At 39.4% G+C, this 15,208-nt stretch overlaps 1 protein-coding gene across 1 annotated transcript in view; it reads right to left on the bottom strand.

Annotated features, from left to right (window-relative positions):
- Positions 1–583: 583 nt before the first annotated feature.
- FBXL13 (F-box and leucine rich repeat protein 13) overlaps positions 584–15,208 on the bottom strand; it is a 303,981-nt gene continuing 289,356 nt past the window's right edge. The window contains exon 22 of the transcript XR_001881688.1: positions 584–602. The gene's annotated coding sequence lies outside the window, so the exon portion shown is untranslated. The remainder of the gene's footprint in view (positions 603–15,208) is intronic.

The following is a 15,208-nucleotide window of genomic DNA, read 5'->3' as shown; positions in this document are numbered from 1 at the left end:
GTATACATATGTCACAAACCTGCACATTGTGCACATGTACCCTAGAACTTAAAGTATAATAAAAAGAAAAAAGAAAAAACAAAATAAGCATGTAAAAAAAAAAAAAAAAAGAAGAAGCTCTTGAACCCAGGAGGCAGAGAGTGCAGTGAGCCAAGATGGCGCCACTGCACTCCAGCCTGAGCGACAGAGCAAGACTCCTTCTCAGAAAAAATAAAATAAAAAACTTTCTTACTCTTTTGTAATAATGCTTAGCTTGAAACACAAACACATTTTACAGCTGTAGAAATACACTCGTCTATCCTTATTCTGTAAGCTTTTTTCTGTTTTAAAATTGTTAATTTATTTTTTATTTTACTTTTAAACTTTGTTAAAACTAACACAAACACACACATTAGTCTAGGCCTTTACTGGGTCAGGAACATCAGTATCACTTTCATCTGCACATCTTGTCCCACTGAAAGGCCTTCAGGGGCAATAACACACATGGAGCTGTCGTCTTCTGTGATGACAATGCCTTCTTCTGGAATACTTCCTGAAGGACCTGCCTGAGAGGCTGTTGTATCTTAACTTTTTTTTTTTTTAATAAGCAGAAGCTGTACACTCTAAAATACCAATAAAAAGTATAGTAAATACATAAATCAGTAACATGGTCATTTATTCTCATCAAGTATTATGAACTACACATAATATATGTGCTATACTTTTATATGACAGTGGAGTGGGTTTGTTTACACCAGCATCACCCCAAATGCAAGTAGTGCGTTGCATTTAAACGACGATTAGGATGGCTACAAAGTCACTGGGTGATAGGAATTTTTTAGCTCTATTATAATCTTATGGGACAACTATCATTTCTATAGTTCATCGTTGACTGAAACATTATTATGCAATGACTGGATATCAAATATAGTAAGAATCAACTTGTGATCTAATGTCTTGAATTTGATAAGGAGCCAAGAGAGTTACCTGTTTTTGGTCTTTGGTCCCAATAGTCTAAAACAATAATACAAGTTTGTTTAACTGTGCTCTGAATCACAGCATAACCAAAATTATTAGCATATGTAAGCATGTTTGAATTATAAGCTAAAGGTATTTTGTCATATTTTATTCATTTATTCATAGAATCATACGTCTTTCTAAAATTTAGATTTAGTTTTAAAACTATTCTCATGACTTCAGTCATTATTTCTGTGTATATAACTTCCAAATCAATACCTGCAGACCTGATCTCTATTGTTCTTGCCCATTTCTATTCCACTAAACCAGTGCCACCTCAAACTTAATGTTTAAAAACAAAATTATCTTTCCCTAGCCTATGTCCTCCTTCTCCTGTCTTCTCTATTTTTCTTTATTTGCTCAATTACTCAACAAATGTTTGAGTCAAGCACTGCCAGAAACTAGGGGGTGTGAGGGTAATATAAAACATGGTCTCGTTGCCTTCTGAGGAGCTTACATTCTAGTGAGGAAAGGCAAATCAGAGAATACAGTACAGTGGGATCAATGTTAGTATAAACGTATGTACATTGTACTGTGAGAACACAGAGGTGAGTAAGTGAGAGATGTCAAACATGGCCAAAGTATAGAGAGTGAAGGAGAAAGTGGCATAAAAGGAGGCGGGAGAGTTTGGGAGAGGTCAGATCATATGGGACAGTTTGGATTTTATATTAAGAGCATTGGGAAGCCCTTGGGAGGTTTTAATTTGGGGTTTACATAATCAGATTTGTGTGTTAGAAAGATCACTCTGAATGTTGAGTGGGGATAGATGAGAAGGAACAATGGTGGATGAAGGAGAAAAAAATAACTTTTGCTTTTTAGGAGGTTACTGCAGTAATTCAGGAGAAGGAGTACAGAGGCCTGGACTCCATAGTGAGCTATCTTAAGGTCATCAAATAAATAGGCCTTCAGTAACCTTTGCTTGAAGATAAAGACGAATGAATGCTTTGAGGAAGCTGCATGCTTAACCCATTGGCTATTATGAAGCACCTTAGCCTATTGAGTTCTTTTCGTGTGTTACTTGTTATTATGTCTTACACTCTGGCCCCACCTCCTGAACCAGGAAGGGCCAAATTGCAGAAAGATGAGTTTATTTCCTGTTCACAGTGGAAGAATCTAGGTTCTGATCAAGCATCGTTTTGCAGAGTAGCACAGACTCTCGTATGAGGTTGGTCCCCACATAGATCTGTATGTTGTCTCTGATAGCAAATTTAATCCATTAAAGTAATAATGCAGCAGGACCTCAGGTGAAGAGAGCAGCAGTCTCTGGAGGGAGCTGTGAGTGTGAACAGGTGATTGGGTTTAAGAGAAACTTCCATATTTCATTTCGGTTTTAAAACTATTTGGTGCCCAGTCAGCCACAGGTCTTATGTATCAACTGGATGAAATAATTTAAGAGGCCTAGAAAATCAGGGCAGATTGCTTTTTTCTGTGGAGATTTCCAATCTGAAACCAAATTTTGGAAATAATGAGCAGCTTTATATGTGAGCTATTATTATAGGCAGCTGAGCTCAGCTCATCTGGGCCTTCCTCACAGAGCCCATGAAGGATAGAAACAGAAATAACTCTTATTGCTAAGAGCCTGGATTTTATCTGCAGCATGACTTCTGGATAATCTCTGCAAGAAACCATGCCAGTAAAATTTAGTCCCTTAGGTTCCGGCTTCCCACAGGGTTTTGATGTGTCAGCTCTATAATTATATTTGATTTCCTGCTCCATGGTTTCCTTTGCTATTGCTGTCACTGGTAAATAACTCAGGTGTATAATTCCTACCATGATTTACATGTATTATGTGCTATTCTGAAGTCAAAAGGAAACCTGAGACTCTCAGGCTGAAACATTTACCTACTAAAAAGCTATGCAAGAGTGTGTATTGGGGCTGCATTCTCTAATCTTTATGAGAGTCTTGATTCTAAGTTTTGTCCTCTACCCATGTGTGGCAAATTTAACATGTTGTAAGTGGCTTAGGTAAGATACTTCTAATAAGGTGGCTTCTCTATTAGGTTTTAGACTTGGTTCATCAACTTAGATATGAAACTTGACTGTGGTATACACCAAGTCTCCAAGCCCAGGTATGCATGTGGTACAAAGTCCTTTTGTCTTTACAGCTCCACGATTTAGATATTTAAATGTTCAAAGAATATTAGAGGTAAAGTGTGTTGCCAGTGAAAGGACTGGTGTTTGTCATTGTCTGGATAGTAGGGAAGCTAGCACTACTGGGTTTACTTCATTTTAGTAAAACTGGAAATATAACGCATATAAAAAATAAATTCATTTGGGATCAAAATAAACCACCAAGTCAGAAAAGAGTTCTTAGCTTGTCTAAAGACCAGAGAGTAAACATACAATGGAATTGTTATTTATAACAGAATACTGGTTCATGGGTTGGAAAAGAGGTTGAAATGAGACTAAGCTCATAAGATGCCACTTTAAAAACCTGGAGACACTGTTTTCTCTCCAAATTGGGAAAAATCCAGTCTTTTGATATGACTAACTCTTGGAAATAGCTCTGAGTTTAGAACCCACTGAAGTTTTTGGTTTTCAATGCTTATAGCACATGAATTTGTCAGCAATGTATATATATTTCAGGACCACATGGAAGAAATTCAATAACAGAATGAAGAATGCTATAAGGCTTATACCTATCTGCTTAAAAATACTTTGACAGGGAGTTAATATAGGAGCTGTTTTCAAGTCATGGTGCTTTTATGGTATTTTTTTGTTTTTTGTTTTTGAGATGGAGTCTCTCTCTGTCACCCAGGCTGGGGTGCAGTGGCGCCATCTCGGCTCACTGCAACCTCTGCCTCCTGGGTTCAAGTGGTTCTTCTGCCTCAGCCTCCTGAGTAGCTGGGACTACAGGCACCTATCACCACGGCCAGCTAATTTTTGTATTTTCAGTAGAGACAGGGTTTCACCATATTGGCCAGGCTGGTCTTGCCTCCTGACCTCGTGATCTGCCCACCTCGGCCTCCCAAAGTGCTGGGATTACAAGCGTGAGCCACTGCACCCAGCCGCTTTTATGGTGTTTTTATTTCCCCACCTTTTTGTTAAACTGTAAGATCTTGAGAGTATCATGGGTAATCAGATGTCAATGTTGCTAATGTTTGCCCCAAAAAAGATCAGGTTTTCTTTCCATTCATCTGCAAACTTTATCTGTAAACACCATATAGTAAATATGTTAGACTTAACAGATTACATACGGACTCTGTTGCATATTTTTTTTTGTTTTTTAATAACCCTTTAAAAATGTAAAAGCCTGGCCAAGCATGGTGGCTCACACCTGTAATCCCAGCACTTTGGGAGGCCGAAGTGGGTGGATCACCTAAGGTTAGGAGTTAGAGACCAGCCTGACCAACATGACAAAACCCTGTCTCTACTAAATATACAAAAATTAGCTGGGTGTGGTGGCAGGCACCTGAAATCCCAGCTACTCAGGAGGCTAAGGCAGGGAGAATTGCTTGAACCCAGGAGACAGAGATTGCAGTGAGCTGAGATCGCGCCACTGGACTCCAGCCTGGGCGACAAAGGGAGACTCCATCCTAAAATAAATAAATAAATAAAAAATAAAAGTAAAAAATAAAAGCCCTTCTTGGCTTTCAGGGCATTTAAAAACAGGCCCTTGGCCAGATTTGGCCTGTGAGCTATAGTTTGCTGATCCCTAGACTAGAGTTCAAAGTGCAGGCCCCAATCTTAGAGCATATGAGCTCTGTTTGTGATGCCTGTGGGGTTTTGTTTTATTATTGTTTTTGTATTCATTTTGGTCATTCCAGAAATATTAAACCATAGCCAAATCCTTATCCTAAGTGAACTATCCCCAGTAGTGAAGAAAACATGATTCATGCACATAAAAGTTTAATCTTGTAACATTTAAGAAACAGTGCAACCAATAGAAGATATATGATGGCAAATAAATACACAAAAAGATATTTACCATCACTAGCCATTAGGGAAATGCAAATTAAAACCAGAATAAAATACTACATACTTACTAGAATGGCTAAAATTAAAAATACTGATTATTCAAATGCTGGCAAGTGTGCAGAGAAACCGGATCTTTTCTACATTACTGGTGAGAATATAAAATGATACAGCTACTCTATAATTCAGTCTGGCAGTTTCTTAAAAACAACAACAACAACAACAACAAAAACTACCATTAATCACCTAGCATTTATATTCCTGGGAATTATCCTGGGGAAATGAAACTTATGTTCACATAAAAACCTGTACACAAATGTTCACAGCTTTATTTGTAATAGCCAAAAACTGGAAATGACTGAAATATCCTTCCATGACTGAATGTTCATATGACTCATGGTATGTCCACATAAGGTAATTCACTGATAAAGGGAAAATCTGTTGATGTAAACAACTTGAAGAGAATTTAAGGGTATTATTCTGAGTGAAAAAAGCCAATCTCAAAATGTTCCATATTCTATGATTCCATTTATATAACATTCTTGAAATGACAAAATTAAAGATGTGGAGAATAGACAAGTGGTTGCCATAGGTTAGGGAAGGAGAAGGAGAGTATGACTTTAAAGGGACATGACAAAGGACTTCCTTTGTAGTGACAGAACAGTTCCATATCTTGATTAAAATGATGGTTACATGAATCTATATATGTGATAGATAAAATGTCATGAGTATATACAAAGACATACCCAAAAAATGAATGCATATAAAAACTGGTGAAATCTGAGTAAGGTCTATAGTCCAGTTAATTTGCCTGCTAATTTCCTGGTTTTGATAGTGCAGTATAATTATAGAAGCTGTCACCATTAGGGGAACTGAGTGATGGGTACACAGTACCTGTTTTTGTAACTTCTTGTGAGTATGAAATTATTTCAAAATAAGAAGTTAAAAAAGAGGGTGGAAAGAAGGCAGGGGAGATAAAAGGGAGAGGGAGAAAATAATGAAGTCTTCTGGGCAGGATGGAGCTAAAGGGTCTGACTTACCTTCCCACCTGAAACAATGACAAAAAAATTAAAAAATTAAGCAGATTTAGGAAACAAATAAGATGAGTTCTGCTTACTGCCTTGAGAGAGTTTCCAGGCTCCAGTACAGGAAAAGGGAATTGCTCTGGAGTCTAGAACACTCCCTGAGTTAGGGAGATCAAGATGAGAGTCCATAACGATCAAGACCGAGTTCACAGGACAAAGTACCAAAGGGAATAGAACCTGGTGCTCACACAGGTCCAGGAATAATGTCTGTTCTTCACACCAGTCTGGAAAGAAAATCATAACTCATGGGGCATTGGGTAGAGCATTTAGTAGTGGGAAACAATGAGTCTTAGGCTGAGCACCACTCTATAACTGCCTAACAAATTATAAAAGCAAGAGATGTAAGGCTTAAACTGTTTCCAAGTAACTTAACTGCATCCTTGAACAAAGCTGAAGATCTACAGGAATACAAAAGTATCCAGCACCCAACAAAGTAAAATTCACAATGTTGTAACCCACCCAACAGGTTCACCTTGCCCACTGCCTAGAAAGAGCCAACTTACCAAGACAGAGGAATTGCAATAGAGAAAGAGAAATTCACGCAGAGCTGGCTATGCAGGAGACCAGTTTTATGATGACTTAAATCAGTTTCCATGAGAATCTGATGATCTGAGTTTTTAAGGATAATTTGATAGGGGGCCAGTGAGTTGGAAATTTTGATTAGTCAATCTGAGATGAAATCATAGAGAGTCAGAGCTGTCCTTTTGTGCTGAGTCAGTTCCTGACTGGGGGCCACAAGATCAGATGAGCCAGCTTATCAATCTGGGTTATGCCAGCTGATTGATTGAGTTTAGGGTCTGCAAAATATCTCAAGCACTGATCTTAGGTTTTACAATGGTGATGTTATCTGCAGGAGCAATTTGGGGAGGTTTAGAATCTTGCAGCTTCCAGCTGCATGACTCCTAAACCACAATTTCTAATCTTCTGGCTAATTTGTTGTCCTGAAAAGGCAGTCTAGTCCCCGGACAGGAAGGGGGTTTGTTTGGGAAATGGCTGTTATTTTCTTGGTTTAAAAGCTAAACTATAAACTAAGTTCCTCCCAACAGTTAGTTCAGCCTGTACCTAGGAATGAACGAGGACAGCTTGGAAATTAGAAGCAAGATGGAGCTGGTTACATCAGAGCTCTTTCACTGTAATAATTTTCTCAGTTATGATTTTTGCAGAGGTGGTTTCAATATCTAGCATTGAATCAAAGATTATCAGACATGCAAAGGGCAAAAAAAACCCATGGGTTATAATGAAGAGAATAATTGAAACCAACCCAGAACTGACACAGATGACCAAATTAGCAGAGAAGGAAAATAAAAGTTATTATAACTGTATTTCACTTGTTCACTTAAGACATGGAAGATATAAAAAGAAGACCAAAATTGAATTTCTATAAATGAAAACTACAGTGACTGAGATGAAAAATACAATGGATGGGATTAGACATTGCAGAAGAAAAGATCTGAGGAAGAAACTATTATGATTATTTTTTGGACAGAACTGATTAATGTATACTTCTTCAGTATACTCTTGCCTAGAGTACTGTTGACTTTATTATTATTCCAAGTATTTGGGAGAAAATTTAGTGGATAGGCATCATTAAAACTAGCTCAAAAATATTTTTTTATCCGGAAGATTTCTTGTCAAGGTATCTTGGGTTACACTTTTGTTGAGAGAAGACGGTAAAAAGTTAAAGAATGTTGACACGGGGCACGGTGGCGCACGCCTGTAATCCCAGCACTTTGGGAGGCCAAGGTGGGTGGATCACGAGGTCAGGAGATCGAGACCATCCTGGCTAATATGGTGAAACCCCATCTCTACTAAAAACACAAAAAATTAGCTGGGCGTGGTGGCATGCGGCTGTAGTCCCAGCTACTCGGGAGGCTGAGGCAGGAGAATCGCTTGAACCTGGGAGGTGGCGGTTGCAGTAAGCCGAGATCGCGCCACTGCACTCCAGCCTGAGTGACACAGCGAGACTCCGTCTAAAAAAAAAAAAGTTGACAAAATTAAAATATTTTGTTATGGAATTGTATGTGGTGTTAAAGGTTTTGTTTGTGAAATGTATGTATTAAAAATAATAAAATTTCAGAGTAATTACTTTCATGTTGTTTCATAGTGTATGATTCATTTTCCTAGTGAGTTGGTAAGCTTTGTGAGAGCACTGGTGTGTCTTTTTACATCTTTTGAACCTCCCTAATATACTTAGCATGGCACTTCCTATAGTGGGCAGCCCAAAGTGTTTGTAATGTAAAAGAAAACCCTCCAACCCTGATGCACTGACTTTTAATCTGCTATTATTAATAATAAGGCAGCACTAGAAGTATCTCTCTGAACCAAATGTACATAAACAAAGACTGTTCCAGGGTTAGAAGTGGGAATGGGGAGGGAGGTGGGAAAAAGCTCACTTTACCAAGAAGATTGTTAATCCTATTTTTAAACAAGACAATTCTGCAAGTTACTTCCTGGAGCCCTGTCTTTGTTGATAGCTAGTGCAGAACAGATCAGGTACATGTTGGGTTAAATAAAAAGAACATAGAGATTCATATATTTGGGTACATTGGGGCAGGAGTTTCGAGAGCAAATTACAGAGTTAAACACATGTCTTAGGAAGCCTTTCCTTGCACTTAGTAGAAGCCACACTGCATAGGCATAGAGTAGTCATTTTCCCATTTCTTGGTCAAAGAAACAGTCCGATTTTAATTGGCAAAGTGTGGGGAAAAGAAAGATCAGACTGTTACTGTGTCTATATAGAAAGAAGTAGACATAAGAGACTCCATTTTGTTCTGTATTTGAGATGCTGTTAATCTGTAACCCTACCCCAACCCTGTCCTTGCAAGAGACATGTGCTGTGGTGACTCAAGGTTTAACGGATTTGGGGCTGTGCAGGGTGTGCTTTGTTAAACAAGTGCCCGAAGGCAGCTTGCTGGTTAAAACTCACCACCATTCTCTTAATCTCAAGTACCCAGGGACACGTACACTGTGGAAGGTCGCAGGGACCTCTGCCTAGGAAAGCTAGGTATTGTCCAAGGTTTCTCCTCATGTGATAGTCTGAAATATGGCCTCATGGGAAGGGAAAGACCTGATTGTCCCCTAGCCTGACACCCGTGATGGTTTAACATATGCAAGTCAATAAATGTGGTACACCACATAAACAGAATTAAAAACAAAGATCACATTATCATCTCAATAGATGCAGAAAAAGCATGTGACAAATCCAGCATTTCTTTATGATTAAAACTCTCAACAAAATCGCATACAAGAGACATGCCTTAATGTAATAAAAGCCATCTATGACAAACCCACAGCTAACATAATACTGAAAGTTGAAAGCATTCCCTCTGAGAAATGAAACAAGACAAGGATGCCCACTGTCACTACTCCTCTTCAACACAGTACTGGAAGTCCTAGCCAGAGCAGTCAGAAAGAGAAAGAAATAAAGGGTATCCAAATTGGTAAAGAGGAAGTCAAACTGTCACTGTTTGCTGATGATATGATTATTTACCTCAAAAACCCTAAAGACTCCTCTAGAAAGCTCCTAGAACTGATAAAAGAATTCAGCAAAGTTTCCAGATACAAAATTAATGTACACAAATCAGTAGCTCTTCTAAACACCAACAGCAACCAAGCAGAGAATCAAATCACGAATGCAACCCCTTTTACAATACAAAAAAATGAAGTACTTAGGAATACACCTAGCCAAGGAGGCGAAAGACCTCTACAAGGAAAACTACAAAACACTGCTGAAAGACATCATAGATGACACAAACAAATGGAAACACATCCCATGCTCATGGATGGGTAGAATCAATATTGTGAAAATGACCATACTGCCAAAAGCAATCTACAAATTCATCACAATCTCCATCAAAAAACCACCATCATTCTTCACAGAGTTAGAGAAAACAATTCTAAAATTCATATGGAACTAAAAAAACAGTCTGCATAGCCAAAGCAAGACTAAGCAAAAAGAACAAGTCCTGAGGCATCATATTGCCTGACTTCAAACTATACTTTAAGGCCACAGTCACCAAAACAGCATGGTACTGGTATAATAATAGGCACACAGACCAATGGAACAGAATAGAGAACTCAGAAATAAACCCAAACACTTACAGCCAACTGATCTTCAAGAAAGCAAACAAAAACACAAAGTGGGGAAAGGACACCCTTTTCAACAAACAGTGCTGGGATAATTGGCTAGTCACATGTAGGAGAATGAAACTGGATCCTCATCTCTCACCTTACACAAAAATCAACTCAAGATGGATTAAAGACTTTAAGACCTGAAAATAAAAATTCTAGAAGATAACATTAGAAAAACCTTCTAGAAATTGGCTTAGGCAAGGATTTAATGACCACGAACCCAAAAGCAAATGCAATAAAAACAAAGATAAATAGCTGGGACTTAATTAAACTAAAGAGCTTTTGCACAGCAAAAGAATCAGTCAGCAGAGTAAACAGACAACCCACAGAGTGGGAGAAAATCTTCACAATCTATATATCTGACAAAGGACTAATATCCACAATCTACAACAAACTCAAACAAATCAGTAAGAAAAAAACAATCCCATTAAAAAGTGGGCTAAGGACATGACTAGACAATTCTCATAAGAAGATATACAAATGGCCAATGAACGTATGAAAAACTGCTCAACCATCACTAATGATCAGGGAAATGCAAATCAAAACCACAATATGATACCACCTTACTCCTACAAGAATGGCCATAATCAAAAAAATCAAAAAAAAGTAGATGTTGGTGTGGATGTGGTGATCAGGTTACACTTCTGCACTGCTGGTGAGAATGTAAACTGGCACAACCACTATGGAAATCAGTGTGGAAATTCCTTAAAGAACTAAAAGTAGAACTACCATCTGACCCAGCAGTCCCACTACTGGGTATCTACCCAGAGGAAAAGAAGTCATTGTACGAAAAAGATACTTGCACAGGCATGCTTATAACAGCACAATTTGCAATTGCAAAATCAAGGAACCAACCCAAATACTCATCAATCAACAAGTGGATAAAGAAACTGTGGAATATACATATATATACACACACACGATGGAACACTGCTCGGCCATAAAAAGGAATGAATTAATGGCATTCACAGTGACTTGGATGAGATTGGAGATTATTATTCTAAGTGAAGTAACTCAGGAATGGAAAACCAAACATCATAGGCTCTCACTGATATGTGAGAGCTAAGCTATGAGGACGCAAAGGCATAAGAGTGATACAATAGATTTTGGGGACTTGGGGGGAAGGTTGGGATGGGGGTGAGGGATAAAAGACTACAAATAGGATGCAGTGTATACTGCTCAAGTGGTGGGTGCACCAAAATCTCACAAATCACAACTAAAGAACTTATGCAACCAAACACCATTTGTACCTCCATAACCTATGGAAAAATTTAAAAAATAAATTAATTAAAATAAAGGTGGAGAGGCAAAGGTTATAGGCAAAGTCATAAATTGATACATGGGGCCTACATATTGGTCTGACCTAAACAGGCAAGACATCTAGAAGCAGGGGGGCTGCAGGTTATAGGTGGATTTAAAGATTTTTTGATTTCTGATTGGTTAAGGAAGTGAAGCTTTATCTAAAAATTTGGGATGTGCAAAAAATAATGTTAGTTCTGGCTCATAGGCATGACCTTCTCCAGGCCCCTGAGAAATGTACAGTAGTCAGAGTTTAGTCTTGAGCTTCCCCTTATCTGAAGTCCACGTGCCAACAGATCTGTTTGGTGTGGGGGGTCCAGGTTTTTGAGAAACAACTCAGAGACATATGTTCAGATTTTGTCTTTGGTTCTTACAGAAAATAAGACATCTGTTTTAACCTTTTTGGCTATTGTTTTAAGCTATTATTTTGTTGTTGTTATTAAGTTGCTCGTTTGCTTGTTTTTTTCCCCGGAGACGTAGTTTCATCCTTGTTGCTCAGGCTGGAGTGCAATGGCATGATCTTGGCTCACTGCAACCACTGCCTCCCTGGTTCAAGCAATTCTCCTACCTCAGCCTCCCAAATTGCTGGGATTACAGGCGCCTGTCACCACACTAGGCTAATTTTTGTATTTTTAGTAGAGACAGGATTTCAACATGTTGCCCAGTCTGGTCTCAAACTCCTGACCTCAGGTGATCTGCCCGCCTTGGTCTCCCAAAGTGCTGGGATTACAGGCTTGAGCCACCTTGCCTGCCTGCTCATTTGCTTTTTAAGGCTACTTAGGTAGGTGCCTGGAATTGTTTTAACGAACCCAAGATTTTTCTTTCTTTTTTTTTTAAATTTTTGTGCTTGAGAAGGGCCCGCAGGCTCCTATAAGCAGTCCCTGTTCTGTCTCAATTTGACTGGTTTCTTAAATCCAGAACTGCAGTGGAACTCCAGAGGAGATATAACACCTTTATAACCTTGATTTGTAAAGAAAACATAGAACTAGAAGAGTAGATCTGAGAAACAAACAAGGAGAGCTTTGTGATTGCCACAGCCTATGACCTTGAAAGAGTTTCCAGGCTTCAGGGCAGGGAGAGGTTGCACAGGCAGAGCCCAGCAGACTCCCTGAGTAGAGGAGACTGAGCTTCTGAGCTGAGCTTCTGGGGAGACAGGGCTGCCCAGAGTTCATGAGAAAGTTCTGGAGGGGAGCAAGCTGCACAGAGGCGATTGTGGAAAGTGCCATGAACAGTCAGCAAAGTACTAATAAGCAAGCGTTGAGGAAACTACCTATACATGGTCCACTGTGGATGAACCTCAAAATAATTATGCTGAATTAAAGAAAACAGATTTTTTTTAAAAGAGTGCATAACTGTATACTTCCATTTATACCATTTATATAAGATATTAGAAAAAGCAACGAATCCATAGTGCCACAAAACTGATCAGTGATTGAAGGGGGTGGGGTTGGAGGGTGACAGGAAGGGAGGAGCATGAGGGAAAGACTGCACTTGAATACAAATAAATTTTTGGGAGTGATGAATATGTTCCTTATCTTGATTAAGGAGATATGGTTCACAGATTTTTACCTATGTCAAAACTTACTACATTGTATACTTTAAGTACATGTAGTTTCTCAGTTATACTCCAGTAAAGCACTTTTTTAAGACTGCATTTAAAAATAATACATGTTGAGCATTCCAAATCCAAAATCTGAAATGCTCCAAAACATGAAACAAGGAAATGCTCATTGGAGTAATTTGGATTTCAGATCTTCAGATTAGGGATGCTCAACTAGTACGTCTTCTCCAAATATTCCAAAAAAAAAAAAAAAAAAAAATCTTAAATTTGAAACAATTCTGGTCCTAAGCATTTTAGATAAGGGATCATCCTGTACAAATAAAAAACAGAGCTCGGGCATGGTGGCTCATGCCTGTAATCCCAGTACTTTGGGAGGCTGGGGCGGGTGGATCATGAGGTGAGGAGTTTGAGACCGGCCTGACCAACATGTGAAACCCCGTCTCTACTTAAAAAAAAAAAAAAGAAAAAAATACAGGGTAGGCTGGGCATGGTGGCTCATGCCTGTAATCCCAGCACTTTGGGAGGCCAAGGTGGGTGGATCACCTGAGGTGTGGAGTTTAAGACCAGCCTGGCCAACATGGTGAAACCCCGTCTCTACTGAAAATACAAAAATATTAGCTAGGCATGGTGGCGCATGCCTGTAGTCCCAGCTACTCGGGAGACTGAGGCCGGAGAATCACTTGGACCCAGGAGGCGGAGGCTGCAGTGGGCCGAAATCGTGTCACTGTACTGCAGCCTGGGCAACAGAGTGAGACTCTGTCTCAAACAAAACAAAACAAAACACAGAGTAGCCTCCCTCTCAGGGTTGTTCTGAGAAAGTGAATGGAGGGGAGCAAGCCCAGATAACCACTTTGCAACTCTTTCCCAGTTCAGACTATCTTTACCAAGATTCTTGATGTTCCAAGGTGTTTTCAGTTTTATAGATGTGTTGCTAGGATCTATGTGGTCAATTAATGCTCTTGATATAACTTTATGCAATTTTGTATTTTAGGACTCATGAATCAAGCAAGCAAACGTGAAAAATGGATTAAGGCTGATGCCCCAAAAGGCACTGTAAGTTTTAGAAGGCAAAGCTGGTTTCAGTCTCTGAAACTGCAAGACTAAGACTAATTTGATTTGGATTTATGATTTTTAACAATGATTCGCAGATCTGTGACTACAAAAATGTAAATCCCACCATTCATATAAAGGTTGAAAACAACAAATTGAGAATGAATACTGGTGAACTGTTTTGGGAGGCTTTTTCAAAATGTGTACTTTGCTATTGTATTCATTTTCTACTGCTGTATAATAAATTACCACAAATTTAGCAGCATAAAATAATACTCATTTACAGCTCACAGTTGTGTAGGCCAAGAGCCCAGTATGTCTAGGTTCTCTGCTCAGGGAATCACAAGGCTAGAATCAAGATTTTGGCCAGGCTGAGTTCTCATGTGGAGTCTCTGGGAAGAAATCTACTTCCAACTTCATTCAGATTATTGGGAAAATCCGATTCCTTGTGACTGAATGACTGAGGTCTCCATTTTCTTGCTGGCCGTCAGCCAGCAATCACTCTAAGCTTCTGGAGGCCACCCACATGCCTTCTCATGTTGCCCCTCCATCTTCAAGCCAGCAGTGATGCACTGAGTTCTTCTCATGCTTTGAATATCTGACTTCTTCTGCAACCAGCTGGAAGAATATATACTTTTAAAGGGCTCACTCGATTAGGTCAGGCCCACCCAGGATAACCTTTGTTTTGCCATATAATGTAACATTCATAGGAGTGATGGCCCATCACATTCAGTTTCCACTCCCACTCAAGGGAAGGAGATTATACAAAGGCATCCATCATGCGGGGTCAATTAGCTTAGAATTCTTTATAATGTAGCTCTCACATGACAGGTTTTCTACTTACTACCTCTTATGGCATCAATGTAAATTTAAGCTGTAAATAACAAACACATGGAGGGGCGGAGCAAGATGGCCGAATAGGAACAGCTCCAGTCTCCAACTCCCAGCGCGAGCGACACAGAAGACCGGTGATTTCTGCATTTTCAACTGAGGTACTGGGGTCATCTCACTAGGGAGTGCCGGACAATCGGTGCTGGTCAGCTGCTGCAGCCCAACCAGCGAGAGCTGAAGCAGGGCGAGGCATTGCCTCACCTGGGAAGCACAAGGGGGAAGGGAATCCCTTTTCCTAGCCAGGGGAACTGAGACACACAACACCTGGAAAATCGGGTAA

This window comes from Rhinopithecus bieti, unplaced genomic scaffold (assembly GCF_001698545.2).
Source record: "Rhinopithecus bieti isolate Rb0 unplaced genomic scaffold, ASM169854v2 scaffold_59, whole genome shotgun sequence".
In the NCBI taxonomy this organism is placed as follows: Eukaryota; Metazoa; Chordata; class Mammalia; order Primates; family Cercopithecidae; genus Rhinopithecus; species Rhinopithecus bieti.
The sequence above is the reverse complement of the archived record's forward strand: the minus strand, read 5'-3'. Positions and strand labels throughout refer to the sequence as shown.